The sequence below is a fragment of the Mirounga leonina genome, unplaced genomic scaffold (genome assembly GCF_011800145.1).
Source record: "Mirounga leonina isolate KUSES-001 unplaced genomic scaffold, KU_Mleo_1.0 Mir_53, whole genome shotgun sequence".
Classification (NCBI taxonomy): domain Eukaryota; kingdom Metazoa; phylum Chordata; class Mammalia; order Carnivora; family Phocidae; genus Mirounga; species Mirounga leonina.
Window position 1 is genome coordinate 66,806,118 of NW_023270807.1, and position 26,352 is coordinate 66,832,469.

Below are 26,352 nucleotides of genomic sequence, written 5' to 3' on the forward strand. Positions count from 1 at the left end.
TTTAAGGGAGGAATAAAGGGTTTTGATTTATGTGGGATATGAGAAAATGAGATCCTGAAAGGACTGCCAGGCAAGAAAGAGAAGTAACAGCGAATACTTGAAAATATAAGCATGTTAGCCATGGAAACAAAGTTCCAACAGTCCATGAGAAATGTATAAGAGAAACACAAGCAATGAGAGGCTGGATCAGAAACTGGGAGAAGGATATAGATAAAAGTATATAGAAATGGCAAGGAACACTTCAGAATGGCAGAGGAAGAACTTTTAAAAACCTGCTCCTCCATAAGAGCAACAAGAACACTGGCAAATTCTGTCAAAATAAACTTTTTTCAGCATTTTGGAAATAAATTAAAAGGCTTGTGACAATCCAACAAGTGTTTATTCAAGAAAACCAGATGAATCTTAGGAAGAACAGGAAGCTTTGTGGTATTCTAATTTGCCCTAATCCAATCTCCTCTGCCTCCCCCCACCATCCCCCCCAGCTTCAGAGTAGCTGTGAAAACAGATAGCCATGCAGGCCCTGGAGAGACCAAAATAGATTTGCAGTTCCCCAAAAGCCCAATTACCAGAAAACTGTCACCATTTGACCTGCCTGGTAGCTCACTGAAAAGCTCCATTCTCAGGACTTTATTTGATCAGACTCAGAGCTCACTCCTTGTGTATAGTCCTATCTGTAGCATCTTTATGGAATACAATCAGCAGCAATTGTTTAACATGGCAGTTGCCTGAGGGAGTTTTACCAGCTGCAGCTAAGAGGCTGCACAAAAAACTCAAAAGGAAAATCTGAGGACTGAAATATCCATAAGAACTTGAAAGGCTCTGACACAGTTCTGGAAATTTAGAAGGTTATGCACATGTGTGGAGCTGGGTGCATGCTCAGGAAGAGCTGAGAAGGCCCCAATCTTTCACTATGGCTGACCTTGAGGGTCTGCACCAACACACGAACATACAGAGCCCCTCAACAAAAGGTGGAAGGAGACCTATTAGCTCAAGGCATTTAAAGGAATCACTGGTCAATCATTAACTGACCAATAAGCTAGCTGAGTAGGGACTTCAAAGAATAGAGACTGTACAGAATCCATGAAAGTCACTAAAGAAACAAACAACATAACCAACAACAGAGCAATAATAAATCTTGGGGACAGGGAAGAATATGATTTCTTAACTGTCGAATTATTTAAAATGTCTAGTTTTCAACAAAAAATGGTAAGACATACAAAGAAAAAGAGAAGCATGGAAAAAAGGAGTCAATAAAACTGTCTCTCAAGAAGCGCAGACATTCAACTTACTAGACAAAGACTTTAAGCCAGCTATTAAAAATATTTCAAAGAACAGGGTGCTAGTGGCTCAGTTGGTTAAGCAGCTGACTTGGTTTCAGCTTAGGTCCTGATCTCAGGGTTGTGAGACTGGGCCCTGCATTGGGCTCTACACTCAGTGAGGAGTCTGTTTGAGATTCTCTCTCTCCCTTTGCCCCTCCCCCCCAAAATAAATAAAATCTTAAAAAAAAAATTCAAAGAACAAAAGGAGGTCATGTCTGAAGAATCATGTCTTACCTAATAGAAATATAAATGAATAGACAGAAATTATTTAAAAAAATCAAATAGAAATTTTGGTGTTGAAAAGTGCAACAGAAATGAAAAATTTACTAAAGAGGATCAAGAGCACATTCGAACTGGTAGAAGTATCAATGAACTTGAAGACAGGCCAGTTGACATTCTCCAATCTGAGGAACAAAAAAGAAAAAGAATGAAGAAAAAAATAACAGAGGCTCAGAGATTTATGGGATTCCATCAAGAATACCAACATACATAATGTGAGCTTCAGAAGAAGAGACAGAAAAAGAGATGGAAAGAATATTTGAAAAAAGAATGGCCAAAAAAATTCCCAAATTTGATTGAAAACATTAATCTGTGTATCCAAGATCAATAAATTACAAGTAAGAGAAACTCAAAAGAGACCCATGCCAAGATGTATCATAACCAAACTGCCAAAGACAAAATCTTGACAGTGACAAAAGAAAAGCAATTCATCATGTACAAAATTTTCTCGATAAGGTTAAGAGCTGACCTCTTATTAGTAACCATGGAGGCCAGTAGGATGACACAAAGTGATGAAAGACAAAGATGGTTAACCAAGAATTCTGTATCTAGCAAAAGTACCCTTCAAAAACAAAGGAGAGCTGGGTGAGATAGGAAGGAAGAAGAAATTAAGATGTTCCCAGCTAAATGAAAATTGAGAGAATTTGTCACTAGCAGGGCTGACCTATAAGAAATACTAAAAGAAATCTCATTCCAGGCTAAAATGAAAGGACAATAGACAGTAGCTTAAAACCACACTAAGCAATAAAGAGTACCAGTAAAGATAACTACACAGGTAAATACAAAATATAATAAACATGTATAATGCCTTCTCCCATATCATTTAAGACAGGTGCATAAAGTAGTAATTATAAAATTGTGTTGATGGGCTTATAATGTGTAATGATGTAATTTGCATGAATGATGTTATAATGGAGCAAAGTTTTTATGTACTACAGGCGTACCGATATTGTGGGTTCAGTCCCAGACCACTGCAATAAAACAAATATTGCAAGAAAGTGAGTCAAATGAATTTTTTGTTTTCCCAGTGCATATAAAAGTTATGTTCACACTATAATGTTCACACTATAATTGTCTAGTAGGTGTGCAATAGCATTGTTTAAAAAAATGATGTATGCACCTTAAAAAATATTTTCTTGCTAAAAAATGCTAACCATTATCTGAGCTTTCAGCAAGTCATAACCACTGATCCCAGGTCAACATAGCAAATATAATAATGAAAAGTTCAAAATAATGCAAGTCTCCAAAATGTGAGACAGACACTAAGTGATCAAGTGCTGTTGGAAAAATGGTGCTGACAGACTTGCTTGGTGCAGGGTTGCCACACACCTTTAATTTGTAAAAAAGACAGTATCTGCAAAGCACAGCAAAGTGAAGCACAATGAGGTATGCCTGCATGAAAATTAAACTGGGATTAATCCAAGTGTCTTAAATTAACATGTTAAGTGTAACACCCAGAGTAACCGTGAAGAAAATAACTAAAAGAGAGAGAAAGGGAGAGGTAGGGAGGGAGAGCAAGGGAGGGAGGAGGAAAGAAAAGGAGGAAGTAAGAAAAATGGAGTTAAAATAGTATACTAGAAAATATCTATTTTTTTTTTAAAGATTTTATTTATTTATTTGAGACAGAGAGAATGAGAGACAGACAGCATGAGAGGGAGGAGGGTCAGAGGGAGAAGCAGACTCCCTGCCAAGCAGGGAGCCCGATGCGGGACTCGATCCCGGGACTCCAGGATCATGACCTGAGCCAAAGGCAGTCGCCTAACCAACTGAGCCACCCAGGCGCCCCTAGAAAATATCTATTTTGTACAAAAACAAAGAATCGTGGAACACTGCATCGAAAACTGGTGATGTATTGCATGGTGACTAACATAACATAATAAAATAAAATTAAAAAAAAAAAAGAAAATATCTATTTAGCATAAAAGAAGACTATAACAAAGGAATAAAACAACAAAAGAGCATAAGACAGAGAAAACATTAACAAAATAGCAGATATAAAACTACGCAGAACTGGAAGGTAGTCAAAGGACACATTATATCTTGCCCTATAGCTCTCAACTCAATAGGGAGGATCAATTTTCCCATTTTACATTCACCAGTACAATTTGGGGTACTATGCAAAATGAGAACTTATAGAAGCATCATAAACCAAAAAAAAAAAAAAAAAACCCCAAAAAACTGAGGACTAGAATCCTTTGCCTCAGTCATGTCTTAAACATGCTCAATATATTTCCTTGAATTAATTAACATACTCTATTACCAGAAGGATCATCACTGAGGAAATAGGAGAAAGGCTGTTGTGAAGTATTGTTTGAAGAAAATAAAAAATATGATTAGTATTTAGATGGAAAATACTGTAACTCCTATTCTCGTCAAGGACAAGCTCCCTTGCTATTTCAACTATATACACCTTCCTTTACCTACAAAGTAAGTGCACAACTCGTTTCTTCATTTATGTCTTCAGAGAACTTATATAAATCTATTATGCGTAGATTTACACTGTTCACATACAGTGGAATCACATCATATGTGCATTTTATTTACTGGGTAGGAATAAATCAGGGGGGATGGGAAGAGACTCAGGTAGAGAGACAGAGAAAGAAGATCAAGTGAATGAATATGAGAATGCAATTAAACAGTGCCAGTGTGCCCAGTTAATAAATTTATGACCTAGTGCCATGAGATAGGGTATATAAATGTTATTCCTTAGTTTGTTTCAGTTCCTTTGTACTTCTAAAGTGGAAGAAGCATCTCCTATTGAAAGAGCCAACTAAGTGTGATTCTGTTTAAAAGATACAGTTCATAGTTTTTCATAAAACATGGCCCCAATTGCGGACCAACTATTTCAACTAGAGCTCAGCTGAGGAAAAGTGATTAGTGTCTGTGTCTGTAAATAAGGAAAATTAAGCTGCTGGACTTATTGAAAGATAGTGTGGTAGAATTCATGCAATTTAAGAGACTGTCACGGGAAATCCTGCCTAATTCTAAAAAAGGTTTTGACCTCATACCTTTGCCTGAGAACCTAATTCCCATGTAAAATGGAACTTCACTGTTTCTGTCTCCGTACCTATAGTGTGAGTTCCATGAACACATGCATCATGTCTTCTTATTCTTCCTATTCTCAATGCCTAGCAGAGAACCTAGAATACAGTGGGTGTTTCATCCACGCTGGATAAGCATGTGTGGCATAATATACGTATTTGGTCTTTATGTCTCATTCCCGGCATAGAGCTCCTAAACTCTTGGTATTTCCTGACTCATAGGAGTATCTTTTGTTATTCATATGAAGCCCTTTCTATCATAACTGAATTTACACTAATGAGGTACTTTTTTTTTTTTTTAAGATTTTATTTATTTACTTGACAGAGAAGACACAGCGAGAGAGGGAACACAAGCAGGTGGAGTGGGAGAGGGAGAAGCAGGTTTCCCGCCGAGCAGGGAGCCCGATGCGGGGCTCGATCCCAGGACCCTGGGATCATGACCTGAGCCGAAGGCAGACACTTAACGACTGAGCCACCCAGGTGCCCCACTAATGAGGTACTCTTGATGGGATCTTTAGATAGCTTCCGAATAGTGGGCTGGTTGCCAGAGGAATCAACCATATCATTACAGGGTTGGAATTCTCAACCCCACTCTCCACCCGCCACCTTACCCGCCACTTAAGATTTAGTTCAGTCACCAATGGCCAATGATTTAATCAATCATGCCTTTGTAATGAAATTTCAACAGAAACTCTGGAACAATGAGGTTTGGGAAAGCTTCCTGGTTTGGTGGTACATCTGGACTCCACAGAGACATCTGAGCTCAGGAACCTTCTGAACCTTGCACTATTGTTTTCATCCGGCTGTTCATTTGTATTCTTTATAATAAACTGTATAAATATAGTGTTTTTCTGAGTTCTGTAAGTTGTTCTAGCAATTTATTGTACCTGAGGGTAGGGAGGTTTATGAGAATCCCAAATTTGTAATTGGCCAGGCAGAAGTGCAGGTAGCCTGGGTATCCATTTGTGGCTGGCATGTGAAGTGGGGGCAATCTTGTGGAACTGATCAGGGATCAGATCCTGTGGGGATCTGCACTAATTTCAGGTAGTGTCGTAACTGAGTTGAATTACAGAACACCCATAGTTGATGTCAGAGAATTGAGAATTTATTGTTGGAAAACCAACAGGACAGGATGTCTTTTTCATATTGGTTAACTCCTTAAGAGGTCTTTCAGCTGAGTCTTATAGAAAATTTGCCTTTATTTTTTTTTCCTATAATTTCTTCTCAAAAGCTAACAAAGATATTTATAATGTCCTCCTATCTTCCCCTATTTGCAAGGGTACTAGAAGGGACTGAATTAAGGATCAACTTTCCATATTAAACAACAATAAACTAACACAGCAAAATATAACATACAAATATGATTAATATGTCAAGAATGTGATGAAAAGACATGTCCAAAATTCACGTGTAATTTAGTTTGCAATTATTACTATAGAAAGGAAACCAGTAATTACTTTGACTTTCACAGTGATTGGGAACCTCAGTTTGGGTACTATTTAAAGGCTCACACAATACGGTATACCATCACATTTTTTCTAAAAAGGCTAAGCCTTAAAAAATTAAACTGCTAATAGTGTTTTCAAGCCAGAATCTCCAAGAAAATGTATACCTTTCAGACTAAATGTCATGAAAATAATATTTATTAACCTTTGCTAAAAATAAAATCCTGGCTTGTAAAACAAATATTGTTTTGGGGCACCTGGCTGGCTCAGTCTCAGGTTCATGAGTTCAAGCCCCACGTTGGGTTTGGAGTCTAAAAACAAAAAACCAAATATTTAGTTTCAGATGTTTTACAACCAGAATGGCCACACATGTTAATCTATGTGGTATTTCAATTCAAAGGTAAGTAATTCAGGGTCTTAAAGTAAAATTAACAATCTGAATACTATCTGAAAATTCACCTCCAGTGATATAAAACAGTATTAATAGCTAATCAAGATAAAGTTCCAGTCAAATTTGTATATAAATGCCTGAATTTTCCCTCAAAGACACATAAATAAAATAAAATGATACAGGTAATTAAATTAATGCAAATCTAGTAAACTGTTCCACCATTCTTTATGATAGCTGAACACTGAAAGACCTTAAAATTTTACTGATCTATAAGAAAGTAAAAAGGTAACACAAAATAAAAGAAACTATTTAGAAATCATGTTTGATAAGGAACTTGTATCTATAATAACTCTTACAACTCAGTAATAAGTTATCATATGATCAGCAATTCTATTCCTAGTTATATGCCCAAGATAAATGAAAATATAAACCCACACAAAAACTTGTACATGAACCTTATAGTAGCATTTTCATAATAGCCGAAAGGTGGTAATAACTAAAATGCCCATCAACTGATGAATAAATATAATGTGGAATATCCATACAATGGGATACTTATTCAGCCATTAAAAGGAATGAAGTACTGATACATTCTACAACATGGATGCATAGGCAAATTGTAAATTGTACCTGAATAAACCTCTTACATAATTTTTTAGCCTATCCATACTCATTGTTTTATTTTGGAGGTCTCTAATGAGAAGACCTAATTTTTTTTTTTTAAGACTTCATTTATTTATTTGACAGAGATAGTGAGAACAGGAACACAAGCAGGGGGAGTGGGAGAGGGAGAAGCAGGCTTCCCGCCGAGCAGGGAGCCCGATGCGGGGCTTAATCCCAGGACCTTGGGATCATGACCTGAACCAAAGGCAGATGCTTAACAACTAAGCCACCTAGGTGCCCCAAGAGAAGACCTAATTTTGAATATACCATTAGAGACAATGCATTCATTAAAATGAATTACTGAATTTGCATTATAGAATTATGACTAAATTGAGAGAAATATAAATATTAGCCCCCAAACCACTTATATATCTCTATTTCCACTTAATGATGCACTAAGTATAGTATTTTAAACATGCAATCACATTAAGATATGTTGTCAAATCACAGAGAGATGTTCTACTTAAAGAGATCATTACCAAAAACATAAGAACTGTCAATGTAAGAAATTTTTCAGACAATAAAACTTTCCGACAATAAACTTAGTAACAGTAAAACTGACCTACCACATGCACTTAATATTTGCTGTCAAAATGTAGAAGCAGCATAGCCACCTCCCACCCCTCAAACCATCCGCTTCAAAAATGTTGTACAACTTTTGTATATGAATTAAATGGAAGTTTTCTATGACTATGTTCAGTTACTCAATAGTATCAGACTGGTATGGCCATTTAGTTCTACTAAGCATAAAACTGCTTATATGGAGGCCTGAATAAAGTAGTTATAAATCATGAAAATTAGAATTCCAAAATAATGGACAAAAACATACTGCCAAACCTATCAAAAACAATGCAAACCAGAAGTCAGTGGAGCACCATCTTTAAAGTATTAAAGGAAAAACCTGAATTTTTTTAGTGGTTGCTTTAGAGTTTGCTGTATACATTTAATCTACATCCACTGTCAAATAACATTTTACTGCACTTCATGGGTAGTAAATTCCAAATTCCTCTCTCCTACCCCTTGTAACATTGCTATCAAATTTCATTTATCCATAATCACTCAATACATTATTTTGAAATTATCTATTATATCCAGTAAAGATAGAAAATAAGAGGTTTTATTTTACCTTCATTTATTCCTTCACTAACTTTCCTTTTCTCTGAAGAACTTATTTTTAACATTTCTTGCAAAGTAACAGTTCTTATTGGCAACAGGTTCCTTCAATTTTTATTTGTCTGAGGTGGTTTTTATTTTTCCTTCACTTTTGGAAGATAATTTCAATGTATACAGAATTCTAGGTTGGTGATTTTTTTTCTTTCAACACTAAACATTTCACTCTACTCTCTTCTTGCTTGTATGGTTTGTGAAGGGAAGTCCAACATAATTCCTAGCCTTCTTCCTTTATAAGTAAGGTGTTTTTTTCCCCTCTAGCTCCCTTCAAGATTTTCTCTTTGTCTTTGGTTTCCTGCAGTTTGACTATGATAGGTCCAGGTGTAGATTTGGTATTAGTCATATTTGATGTCCTCTGAGCTTCCTGGATTGGTGGTTTGGAGTCTGTCATTAATTTTGGAAAATTCTTAGCCATTATTACTTCAAATATTTCTTTTGCTCCTTCCTCTCTTTTCCTGATGAGCCCAAAAAAGGCATTCTTTACTTGTTACAGTGCTTTTGATTTCTATTATTTTCTTTTGATTCTTAGAATTTCAATCTCTGCTTACATTACCCATCTGTTCTTACATGTTGTCCACTTTTTCCATTAGAGCCCTTAGCATATTGATCATAGTTATTTTAAATTCCCAGTCTGACAATTCCAAAATCTCTGCCATATCTGACTAGAAGTTAGGCTGTATTTACTGTAGCTATGGGTATCAAAAGCTAAAATTTCCTCTAATTCCTTGTTGTCTTTGGGTTTCCCTAGAAACTCCTTTAACAAAGTGCAAACCTCACAGTTCTTTCATCTGTAATCCTCTATTATTCCACAGGAGCCCTATTGATGCAGTGGTAAAATGTGAGGGAAGTATTCCATAATCCCATGATGAGGTCTGGGTCTTTCAGTGGGTCTGTATCCCTGGCTATGGCTTTTGAAAGTGCCTCTTGGCTCCACCCCCACCCCCCACCCCTGCCCTGCCGCCACAGATGAGACAGCAAGGCTAGAGAGGAAGTTGGTTTCCCCAAGTTGGTTAGGCTCTGGTAGTTTCCCTTTTAGGCAGGGAGAGAACAGAATGCTATGAGCATTATTTCAAAATGGTTACTATTCCCCTCCTGCTGGAAGCATGAGGAAACCCCCCGGCCTCCCAATCTTAACTGTGAGAACCTGGTGGAGCCTGTGGAAGACAAACTCACAAGAGCGTGGGAGCCCTCTTAAAACTAGACCCCCAAGAGTTTTTAACTATCAAGCTAGTTCACACTCAGCTTCTGGCAGGTCATGAATTACAGTTAAGTTTTCCTACCAGTTCCTGGCTTCATTAGTTTATGCTCCCAGCAAGCTGTGATTCTTTGTATTTGCCTGTCTCTCCAGTTTTGGGGGCACTGGTTTACTCTGTGATCTCAGTTCTCTGATGGATCTAAGAAGAACTGTTGCTTTTTAGTTTGTTCAGCTTTGTTTCTACTATAAGGACCTCAAGAATGGCGACTTCTAATTTCTTTCATGTCTGAGTGGAAACCAGAATTCAATGTCTTTTTGATGTATTCCCATCATTCCTTTCCTAAAAATACTTTTTATTTTCTGGAACAAGAAATGTTCCAGGTTCATCTTGTACTTTTCTCAAGGGAGTCTTGGTTACTTTTAGTGGAGAATATTGTTTAGAAATCAAGATCTGGATGCAAATTATGCTCATTGCTACAGGGGTATCATTACTTCTAGAACCTCTAAGCACATACTAGGAAATTTACATATTTATACACATACACACACCCTATATTTATTTCTCTATCTATCCAACCATCCTTCTCTGTATATAATAAAAACTATACTTATACCTCCAATTCCAACCCAACACCCTAGAGACATTCTAATTGTCCCTATGTCCATGTTCTCTTTTATCCAACAGTGAGAAACCTGGCTTCCATTTTCCTTAATGTATTTACTCGTTTGCACAATCCTAAAAAACATAAAAAGTATTTTCAGAACTCCTACCCACTACCATTGAGAAAAGCACATATACTAAAATTCAATACTTGTTTAGTGCTTGCTTCGGCAGCACATATACTAAAATTGGAATGATACAGAGATTAGCATGGCCCTTGCACAAGGATGACACGCAGTATTTGTTTACTGTTCTTTTCCGGGGCGGGGGGGGGGGGTTGGGGAAGTGGGGTGGGCACAGAGAGGAGTGGTAAAATTTCCAGATAATAAAATGCACAAATACCTACTATACTTTATTAATTTTGACAAATGTATATTAAGTTATGGAACATTTCCCATTTTCATCACCTCCAAAATTCCCTTTTGCTGCTTTTCAGTCAGTCCCCACCTCCTCTGAGGCAATCATTGTTCTGATTTTTCACAATAGTTTTGTCTAGCACTTCATAAAAATGGCATATTCTTTTGTGCCTGAATTTTGCCCAGCACTGTGATTTTAATGTTCATCCAGGATGTCACATGTATCAGTAGTTCATTCCTTTTTGTTGTCCCATAGTAACTCCTTGTATATAGATATGTCAGTTTGTTTACCCATTTTACATATGAGATAAGAGATTCAGAGTACCTAAAGTCATAGAGTTAACTGGATGAGAAGAATTCCAAGGACCTCAGAACCAGAAGTATTATAAACCCTTGATTCTTATTTTGGTGTTCTTTTCATTTTACCAAAGCACCACTCAAACAAATTTTAAAAATAACAACTGGGGTGCCTGGGTGGCTCAGTTGGTTAAGCATCTGACTCTTTGATTTCAGCTCAGGTCATGATCTCAGGGTCATGACATCGAGAGCGAGCTGGGCTCCATGCTCAGCGGGGAGTCTGCTTGAGATTCTCTCCCTCACCCTTTTCCTCTGCCCCTTCCACTCATTCATAAGCACTCTCTAAAACAAATCTTTAAAAAATAAAAAATAAAAATAACAAAAACTCCAGGGATATATTTTTATCATATAAATTTAGTGATGTATAAGGAACTACCTACATATAATCACATCACAGATGTAATATTTTTCAAAATCACCACTGTGATGCTTCCCAATGAGTTCTTAGTAGGAAATGAAAAATATCCAAAATTAAAAGGTTATTGAATCAAATGCAAATATTTTTAAATCTTTAAGAATATCTGTACAGTTAACAACAGTGCCATTTCTTCCTTAATCCATAAATCCATACTCCTTCCTAATCCTTACTTCTGCCAATGCTGATTTCAAGTTTACCTAGCATTTCTTAAATATCTCTTAAAACATTTACCTTATAATCAACCTTCAATGAAAGTAATTTATATATTCATTAATTTCTTCAGTTTATTAAACTTACAAAACTACCAAGAGGAGTACTCTCCTAATTCTAGCATTTCTAGGCAATTTTTAGCCTTTTGAGTCTCTACTCAAGTCTGTCAAATCATCCAATTCTAATTCCCTATTTAGAAAATATATCGATCTCTCTCTCTCTTTAAAACATAACATAAAAGACTGTTTTTCTTCAACCCATAATCTTTAAGCTCCTTCTCAAACCACAATTAACTTAGTAATTCTGACCTAAGGATAATTTTTCTGTACTATGAAATGCTACTACTTACCCCTCATGATGAAAGTTTGTGACAGCACCCTTCAAGGTGACCTTGAGTCATTGCCATAGACTGAAGGGCCAAAAGTAGAACACCAAGGGTGAGATTGCCATTAGGCTGTGTTGTCCCACCACCTCCCCTACTGCCCCATACATACATACCCTGTGTTTTGGCCCAATCTAGATGAACTTCCTGAAGATGAAGTAACAGAGGAAGTAACAGAGAGTTTGAGATCTCTTCCTCAAAAGTATGAACAAACCTATGGATCTGTTATATTTGATGTAAGCCCCACTATAAGGCTCCCTCTAATAGGTTTCTAGAGTTCTCATGTATTCCAAAACAACATCCATCTCACAAGAACATGGTGAAATATAAAGCATACCTTCAAGTACCAAGCACCTGTAGATGCTACATTAATTTGAAATGCTCCTACAAGTTAGGGGTGATTATCCTAACTTTCCTAATGTGAGAACAGACTAACTTTAGACTTAATCTACCATATATACGATGACCCAAGAACTTAGTCTATAACACAAATAAGGTAGATGAGACCAACTGACTTATCCTATTTCATTTACAAGTCACAATCCTTAGCTCATAATTTATGTGAAATAAAATGCTAATTATTTGGAGTGAAGAAAACAAAAGGTTTAAGATGCGATCAGAGCACTGAATACAATTCTATAACAAAACTTCCCAATTCCCAGTCACTATATCAAACAGCTATGGCAAAGACAGCTGTTTAGCATTTGGCTTCACCTTTTGGTTTTAGGTTTTGAAAATTCCTGTGCATTTCTGTTTTCATCCAAACAAAATAAAAATTTGGGCAAGATAACGTGCCCAAAGAGCTTGACCACGAGTCTAATGAAATCAGACTTATTTGAAAGAAAAAGAAATGCCAGGGCTGTAATGTCACCTGCTCATTTTTCTTTTGTGCCATTAGAAAAATTGTACAAAGTAGGTTAATGTTTAAGGTATACTTTCCTGAACTCCTTAATACTTTTCATTCTACTTCTTCCTTAAAAATATAGTGGCCAAAATAAGGATTTGTGGAAGGCAATGATTAATCCAGAGAACTAATGTAGGTGGTGAGGCAACTGATCATCTCATCATCTTCAAGAATTAACTAAAGATAAGATGGCAATGGGAAAAGAACCTAAGAAGCTCTTGGAACATGGCAAAATCCTTAGGAAGGGAAGGAAAAATAGAAACTTTTGGTCCCAGTTAAAGTGTCAATGAGAATATACTTCTATCTGAAGAAAAAAAAGTGTTAACAACAATGCAGGTAAAATAAAGACAAAGATAGTAAATAAGCTTAGAAACTGGATTATTAAAGTTACCCTTACAAAGCTTACAAAGAAAGTATCTTTTAAAAATATTTTCTGGCCTAGGGGCGCGGGGTGGCTCAGTCGTTAAGCGTCTGCCTTCGGCTCAGGTCATGATTCCAGGGTCCTGGGATTGAGCCCCGCATCAGGCTCCCTGCTCTGAGGGAAGCCTGCTTCTCCCTCTACCACTCCCCCTGCTTGTGTTCCCTCTCTCGCTGTGTCTCTCTTGTCAAATAAATGAATGAAATCTTAAAAAAAAAAAAAAAAAAAAAAAAAAATCTTCTGGCCTAGTTGTTCTAAAGAAATAAGGAGAATAAGCCAACAACCAACCATACATTTTTACTGAATACCTAGTATATAAATGGTTTTGTATAGGTAATGTGATTTTATTTTTTAAAAAGATTTTATTTATTAGAGAGAGCATGAGTGGTGGGGAGAGACAGAAGGAGAGGGAGAAGCAGACTCCCTGATAGGTAGGGAGCCCAACTCATGGGCTTGACCCCAGGACCCCGGGATGATGACCCAAGCTGAAGGCAGAGACTTAATCGCTTAACCGACTGAGCCACCTGACCACCCTGGTAATGTGATTTTAAAATGAATTAAATACAGTCTCTTGCCCCATCTCTAGCTGGGGATAGGGCTGGGGCACCAAGTTATATATAACACATAACAGAGATGGAAACAAAATGCTTAGGGAACCTAGAGAAAAGAGACTTAGAATGGGGATGTGGCAAAAAAGGTTTCATAGAAGTGATATTTCCACTGGGCTTTAAAGGATAGTCAGGAATTTAATAGGCATAGATAGGAAAAAGGTAAAGCAAGAAATAAAATAGAAGGAATAATGTAAGAAAGGTATGGGAGTTAGAAAAAGTGGTGTAGGATATATTCAGGAAAATCCAAGTGTATATGAGTGGGGTGGAAAAATAGCGTTCATGGTAAAGAGAGAAAAATGAGAAAAGAAAAGCATAGAGAAGCAGACTGGAAAAGAGATTGAGGAATCCCTAAACACTACACAGTAAGTTCATTTTTAACAGTAGGGATTCAAATTATTTTGAGCCTTAAAGACACACATAATCTAGCTTCCTACTATCAGATAAGCCTGTTTACAAGTTAAATTTCACTTTAACAACTGTGCTGTCTTGCAGTCATCAATCACCAGCTCTCCTGTGAAATTTAGAATCAGAATAAACGCAGAAGCTGGTTAAATGCTAAATTTTAAAGCAGATCCAGCTGCTCAATGGTCAACATGATTATAAATAGGGCGACCATTTAATCTGTCATCTAAACTGGGATTTTTCAGAATAAAGGGGGGCACTATTAATAATTATGCTTGTATAAATTCAGAACATCCCAAGCAAACTGGGATGAATGGTTAACCTAGTTATAAAAACTCCCCAAATCAAAGGGACTCTTTACTTTTTCTTTCTTAAATTCTCTTCAGTGGGAATCTCCCACTGTGGAGCAGGAGGAGAATCCAGCATTTGATACTGAGATTAGTGGCTATGACATTTTAAAGAGGCACATATTAAAAATGAATAACAGATCTATTTTTATAGTAGCAGAGACCTGAAGAGTGAATAACTTCATGCAAATCTGTATAAGACTTCTTTATCTTAACTAATGGCAACCATAAACACAAAGGAACTATATACTGATTACTAACCTCACAAGCACATATACACTTAGATAGTATTCCCTGAGTTCCTGTGTTAATTTTCATATTTGAAAACAAGTTAATTTTCAACTATACCAACCATCTCAAAGCATATTAGTTTTTGTGTTAATATAGAACGAGAGAAAAAAAAATCTGTTTTTATTGCTAAAATTACAGAAAACACTTGATGGTTTGGCAAAAGATTGTTATGTGGGTGGTTGCAACTTGGCCTTTAACCTCTTGCCAAATACCATACCGCATGTGTTCTGAATTACCAGTAAACCCAGATGCCCTCATATGAGAGATTTCAAATCCAACCAGAAATTGAGAAAAAACAATCCTATGGTCTTCATGAATGAAACCAAGAACTTCTTAAAAAAAGGGGGGATGGCGAGAGAAAGAAACCAAGAACTTCCAGTGTCTAATGTCAGGACTTTGGGAAAATAATTTAACTTCTAAATATTCATTCTGGTCAAAGTCTAAGACCTGATAAAGAAGGTCTTGACACTGCAAAAAGAAATCAAACATCTGATATTAAAAAATATTTACAATCACCTAATACCACAGGTTGGCCAACTTTTTCCCTAATAGGACAAACAGAAAATTTTTAGGTTTTGTGGGCCATAGACTCTCTTGTTGATAATACAGAAATGAATGGAAGGGGCTGTGATCCAATAAAACTTTTCTTAGAAAAACAGGTGGTGGGGCTGAATTTGGTTCTCTGGGCTTTATAATACAAGCTCCTTTGTATCACTCATCTTGGACAATGTCTGGTACATAATATATGCTCTGAAAATGTTTGTAGATGAATCATATTATTTAATCTAAAAACATAAGCAAAATGTCTGAGCTATCTTGTTACAAACACAGTGTTTACTGAATGTTATTTGAGACTAACTTCCTAGTTAGATTTATAAGTTGGTATTTCTCACACAAAATACTTATTTTTAAATTTTTTTTCATTTAAAAAACTGTAATTGTAATATTAATCATGGTCATGTCACTATTGAACTCTGTTTACCCAAGATTAATACTAATTTTCTGGCTCCTTGAGGCCATTTACATAAATAGATAATCTGATTACACAGTATAAGGATTGGAGCTGAAAGGTCATGTTGAGTTAAAGCCAGAGTTAATACCATGGCAAGTGAGAGTCAAAGGCAGGTGGAAAGAACCCTGCAGAGAAGACTGGTGTGTGGAGAAGAGAATGGAAGAGAAGACAGACCTGTTTGAACCATGCAGTGAAGATCTGAGCAATTTCTCTGTATTATAATAATAAATCTCCTTTTTATTAGAACTTCTTTGAAAGGGCTTCTGTTCTTTGCAGTTAAATGATTCCTGCCTAGAAAATGGATTATGAAACATTTTGGAGAGGAGTTAATATTTGAGCTGAATTTTTAAAAAATTAATAGACAGGGATTCCAGTCTACATGGAGTAATAGGGAACAGATTTACCCTCCTGCCTGAAAAACAACAACAAAAAAAACCAGAAAAAAAACAACACATGAAACAGACATAAGACAATGGCTGGTATAGGAGAGTAATCCTTGACAGAAGGGAAACAAAGTGAGCCCTCTTAGAACAGCTCCCTGCTTAGAGAGAGCTTCCAGGGAGCAGAGGGAGAAAGAAGTCAGGTGGAGCTCAGCAATCTCCCTGAGATGAGGAAGTATGAGTCCAAGCTTGCTGTCATATGCCTGGTAGAGTACCACAGAGGAGACAGTTGCAGAGAGACAGGAGATCTGCAGAAGGCCCCCTGAAGACTTTACTGAGTAATATCAGCACATGCTTGTGAGGAATCCACCCAAAGCAGGAGAAGAACTAAAAGGAGCAGAGGGAACAATTTCAGGGGTCAGACAGTGGCACGAATAATTTGTTTCATCCAGAAAGGAAAAAAAAAAATCTCATACTTCAAAGGACATCAGACAGAATAATCCTAAGGTTATTGCCTCAGTAATGGAGCAAAATGAACCCTGGATAAAGTTTGCTCTGGTTCCACCTGAACAAGCATAAATATAGCATTGAAAGTGTCAAACGATTTCCAAATAAGTATCCCAGAATAAAACTCAAGAATATTTCTAGAAATACAAAATATCCCAAACTCAATATTAAATTCCTAATGTCTGGCATCTGATAAAAAATTATTAGGCATGAAAAGAAATAGAAAAATATGGCCCATAATGAGGAGAAAAAGCAGCAAAAGAAACAAGCCAAGAACTGATAAATATTGGAATCAGCAAAGATATCAAGATAATTCTTATAACCTGTATGTTGAAGAGAGTGGAGGAATGCTTGGACATGTTAAGCAGAGATGTGGACAATATAAAAAGAAGTTGAATCAAAATTTTCATCTTACCAGAGATGAAAAATAAATGTTTGAGATGAAAAATACAATGGATGGAATTAATAGAACATTAGAAATGCCAGAATTAAAGATTAAGAATTTGAGAGCAGCAATAGAAATTACCCAAAATGAGGCACAAAATAAACCTGAAAAAAAATGATCAAAACATTAGGAACCCACACGCAACAACTTTAAGCAGACTCATACATGTGTAATTTGAGTCCTCAAGGTGGAGGATAAGTGCTATATAAAATTACAAAAAAAAAAAAAGAAAGGAAAAGACAGTATGGGCTTAAAGTAGTGCATAAGAGTAAGCTATAACAGATTACGGAGAGGAGGAAAGAAATGAGAAAAGCTGTATATTTGGCTATAAATCTGACAATGGCTGACAAGTAACACAGCTAGAAGCGGTTACCTCTAAGAAAGAAGGACCAGGATTAGGATGTGATAGTAAGAAAAGAGAGAACTGAGAATATTTTAAAGGAAGAAATCATAGGAATTCATGATTAACTGTATACTGGAAAGGAGAATGTTAAGAGGCTGAAATTCTGAAAAGGACGAGACTAAGTCTGAATCCCAGCTTCTCTATTTACTATTTGAACTTGGAGAGGTTACTTAATATCTCTCTGCCTTAGTTTCCTCATTAGTAAACTGGAGATAATAGTAGTACCTATGTAACAGGGCTGTTTTGAGAATTAAATGAGTTAAAACATGTAAAGTACTTTGGCATGTAGTAAGTGCTTAATAAACACTGGCTATTGCAGTTCTCAAAACTTTTGGTCTCAGGACTACTTTTCACTCTTTTTTTTTTTTTTTTTTTAAAGATTTTATTTATTTATTTGACAGAGAGAGAGACAGTGAGAGCAGGAACACAAGCAGGGGGAGTGGGAGAGGGAGAAGCAGGCTTCCCGCAGAGCAGGGAGCCCGATGTGGGACTCGATCCCAGGACCCTGGGATCATGACCTGAGCCGAAGGCAGACGCTTAACGACTGAGCCACCCAGGCGCCCTACTTTTCACTCTTAAAAGTTATGGAGGACCCCAAAGAATTTTGCTTATCTGGGTAATGTCTATGAAAATTTACCATATTAGAAATTAAAACTGAGAAATATATAAAGTACTAACATTTTCATTCATTAAAAATATTAAACCTATTACATGTTAACATGAATAACATTTCGTTTTTCAAAAGAAAAAAATGGTACGAAGATAGAAACTGTTTTACATTTTTGTAAATCTCTCTACTGTCTGGCTTACTAAGAGAAAGCTGGGTTCTCATATCTGCCTCTGCTCAATCTGTTGCTTATGTTGTTTTCGCTGGGAAAGAAAACCAACCAATCTGTGTTATGTAGAAGCTAATACACCCAAGAAAGCTAAGATAGCATCTCCTGGGTAGAACGACTAAGTTTAAAAAGGGGGATAGGAGAGTATTCATTCCATAAATCTTAAGAGTGCTCAAGAGGAGAATAAGGTATTAACTATAAACTAGTCAGCTCACAAGAGAAAGAGCCAGAGAAACCATTAAATTTATCCCACATGGGTTATAAGCAGCACTGTAGAAAGGATGGAACCACAAAGAATTCCCATATACGATAATAGAGATTCATAGTTCTACATGAACAATAAGGAAATGCCTGGGCCTGAGCTGAGAGTTTGGGAAGTTCTAAGCGTAAGAACACAGAGAAAAAGAGAACAGGGCCAAGGAATGGAATCTGGGGCAGGTGGGGAAGCCAAGGGGGTACTGGTGCTGGACAGAAGGAAAACTTAATCTTTTTTTTGTAGGAAAAATATTATTAAATAGGTACTTCACCAGAGTAGATATGTGAATGGCACATAAGCACATGAAAAGATGTTCAGTAACCTTGGTCCTTAGAAATAAAAATTAAAACAAGGAGGTATCATTACATTCCCACTAGAGGGGATACAATTTAAAAAAGACTAAACTGGAACCAAATGTTGAGACTACGGAGAAATTGGAACTTCCATACACTGTTGGAGGTAATGCAAAATGGCACAGCTCTTTTGGAAAAGCGTTTGGTGGTTTCTTATGAAGTAAACTAAATATATGACCCGGCAATCCTATCCCTAAGTATCTGTAAGAGAAATGAAAATATACATTCACACAAAGACTTGTACATGACTGCTCACAGCAGCTTTATTCATAATAGTCCAAAACAGAAACAATCTGAAAGTCCAGGTCCTAGTGAATGGTATATCCCTATGATGGAATATGACTTAGCAATATAAAGGAATACATTACTCATACATGCAAGAATATGAAGGCACAAATGACTACATATTGTATGATGCCATTTACATGAAATTTTGGAAAAGGCAAAACTATAGTTATTATATTGTATATTGTAATTATATAGTAATTATAGTGACAAAGCAGATCAGTGGTTGCTGGAGGTGGGGAGGGAGGTTTGATTGAAAGGGACACAAGGAAACTTTTTAGGGTAATAGAAGTGTTCTATATTATCATGATTGTGGTTATGGTGGTTACAGGATTGATACATTTGCCAAAATTCATCTATTTGTATACTTAAAATTGGTCAATTTTGTTGTATGTAAGTTATACCTCAATAAAACTGATTAAGGAAAAAGAAGAGAATGATCCTACCTGTTACTCCCCAGGATTTCTCAATGCCTGACAGAAAATGGCAGTAGGTAGGAAAGAAGAGATGTGGCAATCATTGACAAGAAAGAACAGGGAGCTGATAGAAATGATGGAGTCATAAGAAGAAATATGCCATTTTTATTAGATTCCAAAAATGAGAATAATTTGTTATTTATTTGAGTGAGAGAGAGGGAGATCACGAGCAGGGGGGAAGGGTAGAGGGAGAAGCAGACTCCCCACTGCTTGAGCAGGGAGCCTGATGTGGGACTCGATCCCAGGACCCTGGGATCATGACCTGAGCCAAAGGCACACGCTTAACCGACTGAGCCACCCAGGCGCCCCAAGAGAATAATTTGCTTCTAAGAGACCTTGACCAGTCCAAAATAGGTTTCATTGTAATAGTATTTCTTTCATTATGTTCTAAGGACTACCTAAATCAGAAGCATCCCAGACTTTCTCTGCCAGAAACTCTATGTGCAAAGTCCCCAAATCTACCTTTTAAATTTCTCCCAAAGAAATTATTTTGTGGAGTGCCGGGTTTGCTGAGTCGGTAGAGCATGTGACTCTTGATCTCAGGATTGTGAGGTCAAGCCCCACATTGGATGTAGATATTACTTAAAAATAAAAAATCTTTAGGGCGCCTGGGTGGCACATTCAGTTAAGCGACTGACTCTTGGTTTCAGCTCAGGTCCTGATCTCAGGGCTGTGAGATCGAACCCCGCATCAGGCTCTGTGGTGGGTGTGGAACCTGCTTAAGATTCTCTCTCTCCCTCTCCCTCTGTCCCCCTGCCTTAAAAAAAAAATTATTTTGCAAACTGAATCAAAAAGAACCACTGTACTAGAAGGAATGTGTGCGCGCACGCACACACACACACCACACACAGACTAGGTTTGCAATAGCTCCAAGTGAACAGTATTAAATAGCATATATGATTGTTATGGAAACACAGAATCATCATTACTTCATGGAGATGCAAGCAGCTCAAAGGAGCTCATCTACAAAAACCACTTAGGATACTGCCAAGGTACTCAATGTACTGCTTGCCAATCACCCTGGACTTGAGTAAGGAGACAATTCTAAGCAAAGAAAAAAAAAAAGATCCTTTGACCATATCAAATTTGAAGTTCCATGATTGAAGATCCATATTGCTTCTGTTTCACCACTATCTGGTTTGTAGTAGGTGACAGCCACTTCAATTTTAATTACTATTTGTAATATATTTTCTTTAAATATGTGATTTTTAAAAAGCAATATGCTAGGTTTTCCTCTTTATAAATTCTGTTGACTTGTTATAGAATTTCCTATGGGCTTTCTCGATACATTTGACTTAATTTCAAACATCTTTAAAATCAAAAGAAAACACAATTAAACAATGAAACAAAACAATGTTAGGAACTGTAGAGAACAAAGCTGAGTGAATAACCAAGGTCTTCACCTTCATGAGGTGGTTTGTGTGTGTGTTACAATATACATAAAACTTACCATTTTAACTTTTTGAGCATACAAGTCAGTGATAATAATAAGCACATTCACACTATTGTGTAACCATTATCACCATCCATCTCTAGAACATTTTCACCATCCCAAACTGAAACTCTGCACCCATTTAACAATAAATCCCCATTTATCCCTTCCCCAGCCCCTGATAACCACTCATTTACTTTCTTTCTCTATGAATATTACTATTCTACATACCTCACATAAGTGGAATCATAGAATATTTGTCCTTCCATCATGAGTTTTTTTCTACCACTTTTTATTGCATATCTAGGCACCAAGCACTGAGGACACAAAGACTGGCAGCATACTAATCTGCCCTCATGAAACTTACACTCTAATAGGGAAGTCAGACAAGTCAATAACAACAACTTGCATGTCAGTGTGATAACAGCTCTAACAGAAGTACAAAGTACAATGGTGGCACAAAGGATTAATTAACTCTGAGCAAAGTCAAAAGCACTTCACAAGAGGTGATGTCTCAGGACATTTTAAAATAGGAAGAATTCACTGAATGGACATCGTCATTTCATCCAGAAGAATGGTATACATTCATTCATCAAACATTTAATGAGGGGCAACACTATCCCCAGCACTCCACACCCAGGACAGCCAGAGTCCCTGCTTTCCTTACGCTAAAAGTACATGCAGAGACATGAGATATGCATCTGAGGAAGCAGTTCAGACTAAAGAGCAAAGTGCCTGGGGAAGAATAAGATGAGGCTGGGAAGGCACTGAGGTATCAGATCATGGAAAAGTCATCCAGAGTTTTATTCTATACTGTAGGCCAGTTTCAAAACTTTAGAATATATAGGAATCATTGGTGGCACTTGCCAGAAGTACACATTCCTAGACAACCCCAGAGGTTTTAACTGCATATGTCTGGGATGGGCCTCAGGAATCTGTATTTTTAATGAGTACCCCAGGTGATTCTCAAACAGGCATATCCATGGCCTATTTTTTGGGAAATACCCCTGTAGAATATGGGACGCTCATAATGGCTTTCAAAGAGAAGATTATATGAATAGATTATATGTTTTATTAATTCTCCCCCTAGTTATAAAGTAATACCTGCTTTTATAAGATATAAAAAAGCACAAAAAAGAAAAACATTACTTAAATCTACCACCTTCATATTGTTTTATTATTTCTCTAATGTTTATATTATATACACTCTTAAACAGAAGGATCATACTGTACAGACTATTTTGAAGCATATTTTCTTCACTTAGCCAGGCAAGTGAACACTTTCCCTTTATATTATTTCTTAGTCAGATTTTTGATGACCATATACATCATATAGATGTAACTATCCTTCATTTAAAAAAAATTTTTTTTTAAGATTCAAAAAAAAAAGATTTTATTTATTTGTCAGAGGGAGAGAGAGCACAAGCAGGGGAAGCGGCAGTCAGAGGGAGAAGCAGGCTCCCGCTGAGCAAGGAGCCCGATGCGGGACTCAATCCCAGGACCTGAGATCATGACCTGAGCCTAAGGCAGGCGCTTAAGTGACTGAGCCACCCAGGCATCCCTATCCTTCATTTTTTTAACACTGAGGTTATTAGCAATTTTTCACGTAGTTTCTCCTGTACCACTGTATGTCATCATTTGGAAAAAATCTGGGTTTTAGAAAGATCACTAGTGACATTATAAGGGCTGAATCTGAAAAGAAGGGAATTCAAAGACAAGCTGAGAGAATATTACGATGGTCCAAGCAAATATAATGAGACCTCAATTAAAGTAGTAACAATGGAAATGCACAGAGAATGGATTTGAAAGTCCACAATCTACATGTAAAGATTTGTCATCTGTTTAAGACAATATATAAAGAAATAATTCATTTTTTTCCATAAATATTTACCAAAGATCTACAATGTATCCAAGAATAATTACTGAGAAAAACATGTCAGGATAAAAGAACACTATGCATCTGCACTTTTTTTTTTTAAAGGTTTTATTTATTTATTTGACAGAGGGAGACACAGCGAGAGAGGGAACACAAGCAGGGGAAGTGGGAGAGGGAGAAGCAGGCTTCCTGCGAAGCAGGGAGCCCGATGCGGGGCTAGATCCCATGACCCTGGGATCATGACCTGAGCCGAAGGCAGACGCCCAACGACTGAGCCACCCAGGCACCCCGCATCTGCACTTTTATGTGTGTGTGTATGTATGTGTAGGATCAGGGTTCCAACTGCATTTAAGTAATTCAGAGTCTTCCTTTTTATCAGAGGAAAAACAATTCCCTGTTCTGATTCTACAATTGCAGAAGTAGAGCCAGAAAGTGTCATAGTTGTCAACAAAAGCTTGACCCTCTATTCTCAAGTTACATGCCGGGGCTGTGGTGGGAGTTCAACACACTCAACAAGAAACTGCCCATGATCAGGTTTACTTCAATTTTTAAAAAGAATCTGCATATACTGGAGCTTTCTGCCAAAAAAGAAAATGTTTCATGCATTTGGCTCCTTGCCCTTTTATGTGGCTAGTGTCCATTATCAACTTGGAGATGTCCCCATTTCAAAATCTGCCAGCTACTGAAACACGGGTCAAACAAAACATTTTTCCTTTCCATGAAAAAGTTTAAGGTATCATGACAAGGAATCTTATTAGGTAAAGCTGAGCTCACATAAAAAATGCTTATAACGAACCAGTTCCCCCTAACATCTTTTTTAATTTTTATTTTCTTTAAAGATTTTATTTGAAAGAGAGACACACAGCGAGAGAGAACACAAGTAGGGGGAGTGGGAGAGGGAGAAGCAGGCTCTCTGCTGAGCAGGGAGCCAATGCGGGGCTCGATCCCAGAGCCCAGGATCACAACCTGAGCCGAAGGCAGATGCTTAATGACTGAGCCACCCAGGCACCCCTAACATCTTTTTTTTTTTTATACTAATACCCATTAAACCTCAGATTTCAAAAGTCAGGATTTTTTTTTTTTAATAATTAAAAGTTAGATTCTTGAATCACACATATCCAAAGATTCTTCAGTAAATCTGACACACCTCAATTGATGTAAATGAAAAAAATTAGAAGCATATCTTACTTTCCTTTTGAGGTAACATTCCTTTTTATTCATTTACCATGTAATTTTGTCAAAACTAGGGAGATCTCATTTATCACTTTTGATAATTCAAAGTATATGTACTCAAAAAAACTTTCCCACACTTTGAAATTTCCAAGTTTAATTTATATTAGTTGGTTTATTAATTTTTAGTGATCTTGAAGCTTCCATGCATAAAAAGACCTCTCCTTTAAAAGGCATCCCAACCTGCCTCCTTAGCGTAGTAGGCAGCGCGTCAGTCTCATAAAAGGCATCCCACTGGGATGCCTGGATGGCTCAGTTGGTTAAGTGTCTTCCTTAGGCTCAGGTTATGATCCCAGAATCCTGGGATCAAGCCCTGCATCAGGCTCCTTGGTCAGTGGGGGGCCTGCTTCTCCCTCTGCCTGCCGTTCCCCCTGCTTGTGCTCTCTCTCCCCGACAAATAAATAACTAAATAAAATCTTTAAAAAAAACAAACAAAAGGCATATCCCATCTTCACTTCCAAAACACCTTCTCAGTTAACAGACCACAAAAAAAACAAAATACTAATATTGATTTCTTGTCTTTCTCATGTCTATTTAATTCTACATAGTCCTAGGTGAGTAAAATAAACATATCTGGGTCAAGCTACTTGATAATTTGTACAATTAATTTTTATGCCAAATTAAATATGTACTATTACAATAACTGAGGCATAATTCAGAATGAAAATCCAGTGAATTTCAAGTGATTAACATAGAAAAATAAGACATATAAAACATAAAATTAAACATACTTTAGATTGAATTATTACATTAAATTCTATCTCCACAACAATAGCCATAATCCTGGGCCATATCTCATGGTCCTTAAATCTAATCAGACTGTTTTTTAGTTGGGACATAACTTATTATTAACTTCTACTAATAATCTGAAAGCCCTCAGGACATGCCAAAAAATATATATATATATATACATGCCTTTCTACTATAGCTTCACCTTCTGAAATATCAATACTTCAGGAATAGCAACAACTATTATCAAAGAAATCTCCCTAAAAGATAAATCTCATATCAGAAAAAAAAAGAGTAGGGGAAAATAAGACAAAACCCATAATGAATCATTTAAGAGCTATGAGACAGTATCTTATGGTCTCACATCCATTTAACTGAAATCACACAGAGAGGAGAAAACAGTTAAAAAGAAATACATGAAGAGATAATGGCTGAGAGGTTTCCTCATTAAATAAAAGATACCAAACCACAGAACCAAGCAGTTCAGAGAGCACCAAGCAAAAGCAAATAGGCACATCATGTTCAAAAGTAAAGGCAAATTGGGGCACCTGGGTGGCTCTGTTAAATGTCTGCCTTCAGCTCAGGTTATGATCCCAGGGTCCTGGGATCGAGCCCCATGTCAGGCTCTCTACTCATTGGGGAGTCTGCTTCTCCCTCTCCCTCTACCTGCTCATTCTCTCTTTCTCTCTCTCTCAAATAAATAATAAAAACTTAAAAAAAAAAAAAAAAGGAAAGGCAAATCATACAAAGAAAAAAAAAGAAAAAAAAAAGACACTTTACAGAGAATCAAAGATAAGAATTATAGCAAAACTACATGAGCCAGACAACAAGAGTGGTATCTTTTTTTTTTTTTTTTAAGATTTATTTATTTGAGAGAGAGAATGAGATAGAGCATGAGAGGGGGGAGGGTCAGAGGGAGAAGCAGACTCCCCGCTGAGCAGGGAGCCCGATGTGGGACTCGATCCCGGGACTCCAGGATCATGACCTGAGCCGAAGGCAGTCGCTTACCCAACTGAGCCACCCAGGCGCCCAAGAGTGGTATCTTTTTAAAGGAAAAAGAAAAAAAAAGGCAATCCACAACTCTATACTCAGCAAAAATATTTTTTTGAAGATTTTCTTTCTTTCTTTTTTTTTTTTAAAGATTTTATTTATTTATTTGAGAGAGAGAGTGAGAGAGAGAAAGAGCACAAGAGGGGGGAGCGGGAGAGGGAGAAGCAGACTCCCTGCTGAGCAGGGAGCCCAACGTGGGACTCGATCCCGGGACTCCAGGAT

General features: G+C 37.0%; 1 protein-coding gene and 1 pseudogene across 5 annotated transcripts in view; one reads left to right on the forward strand and one right to left on the reverse strand.

Moving 5' to 3' along the window:
* The window catches only part of REV3L (REV3 like, DNA directed polymerase zeta catalytic subunit), a 181,663-nt gene that overhangs the window by 136,616 nt on the left and 18,695 nt on the right, over positions 1–26,352 (reverse strand). The window lies entirely within an intron of this gene.
* On the forward strand, positions 10,323–10,422 carry LOC118001689 (annotated as a pseudogene).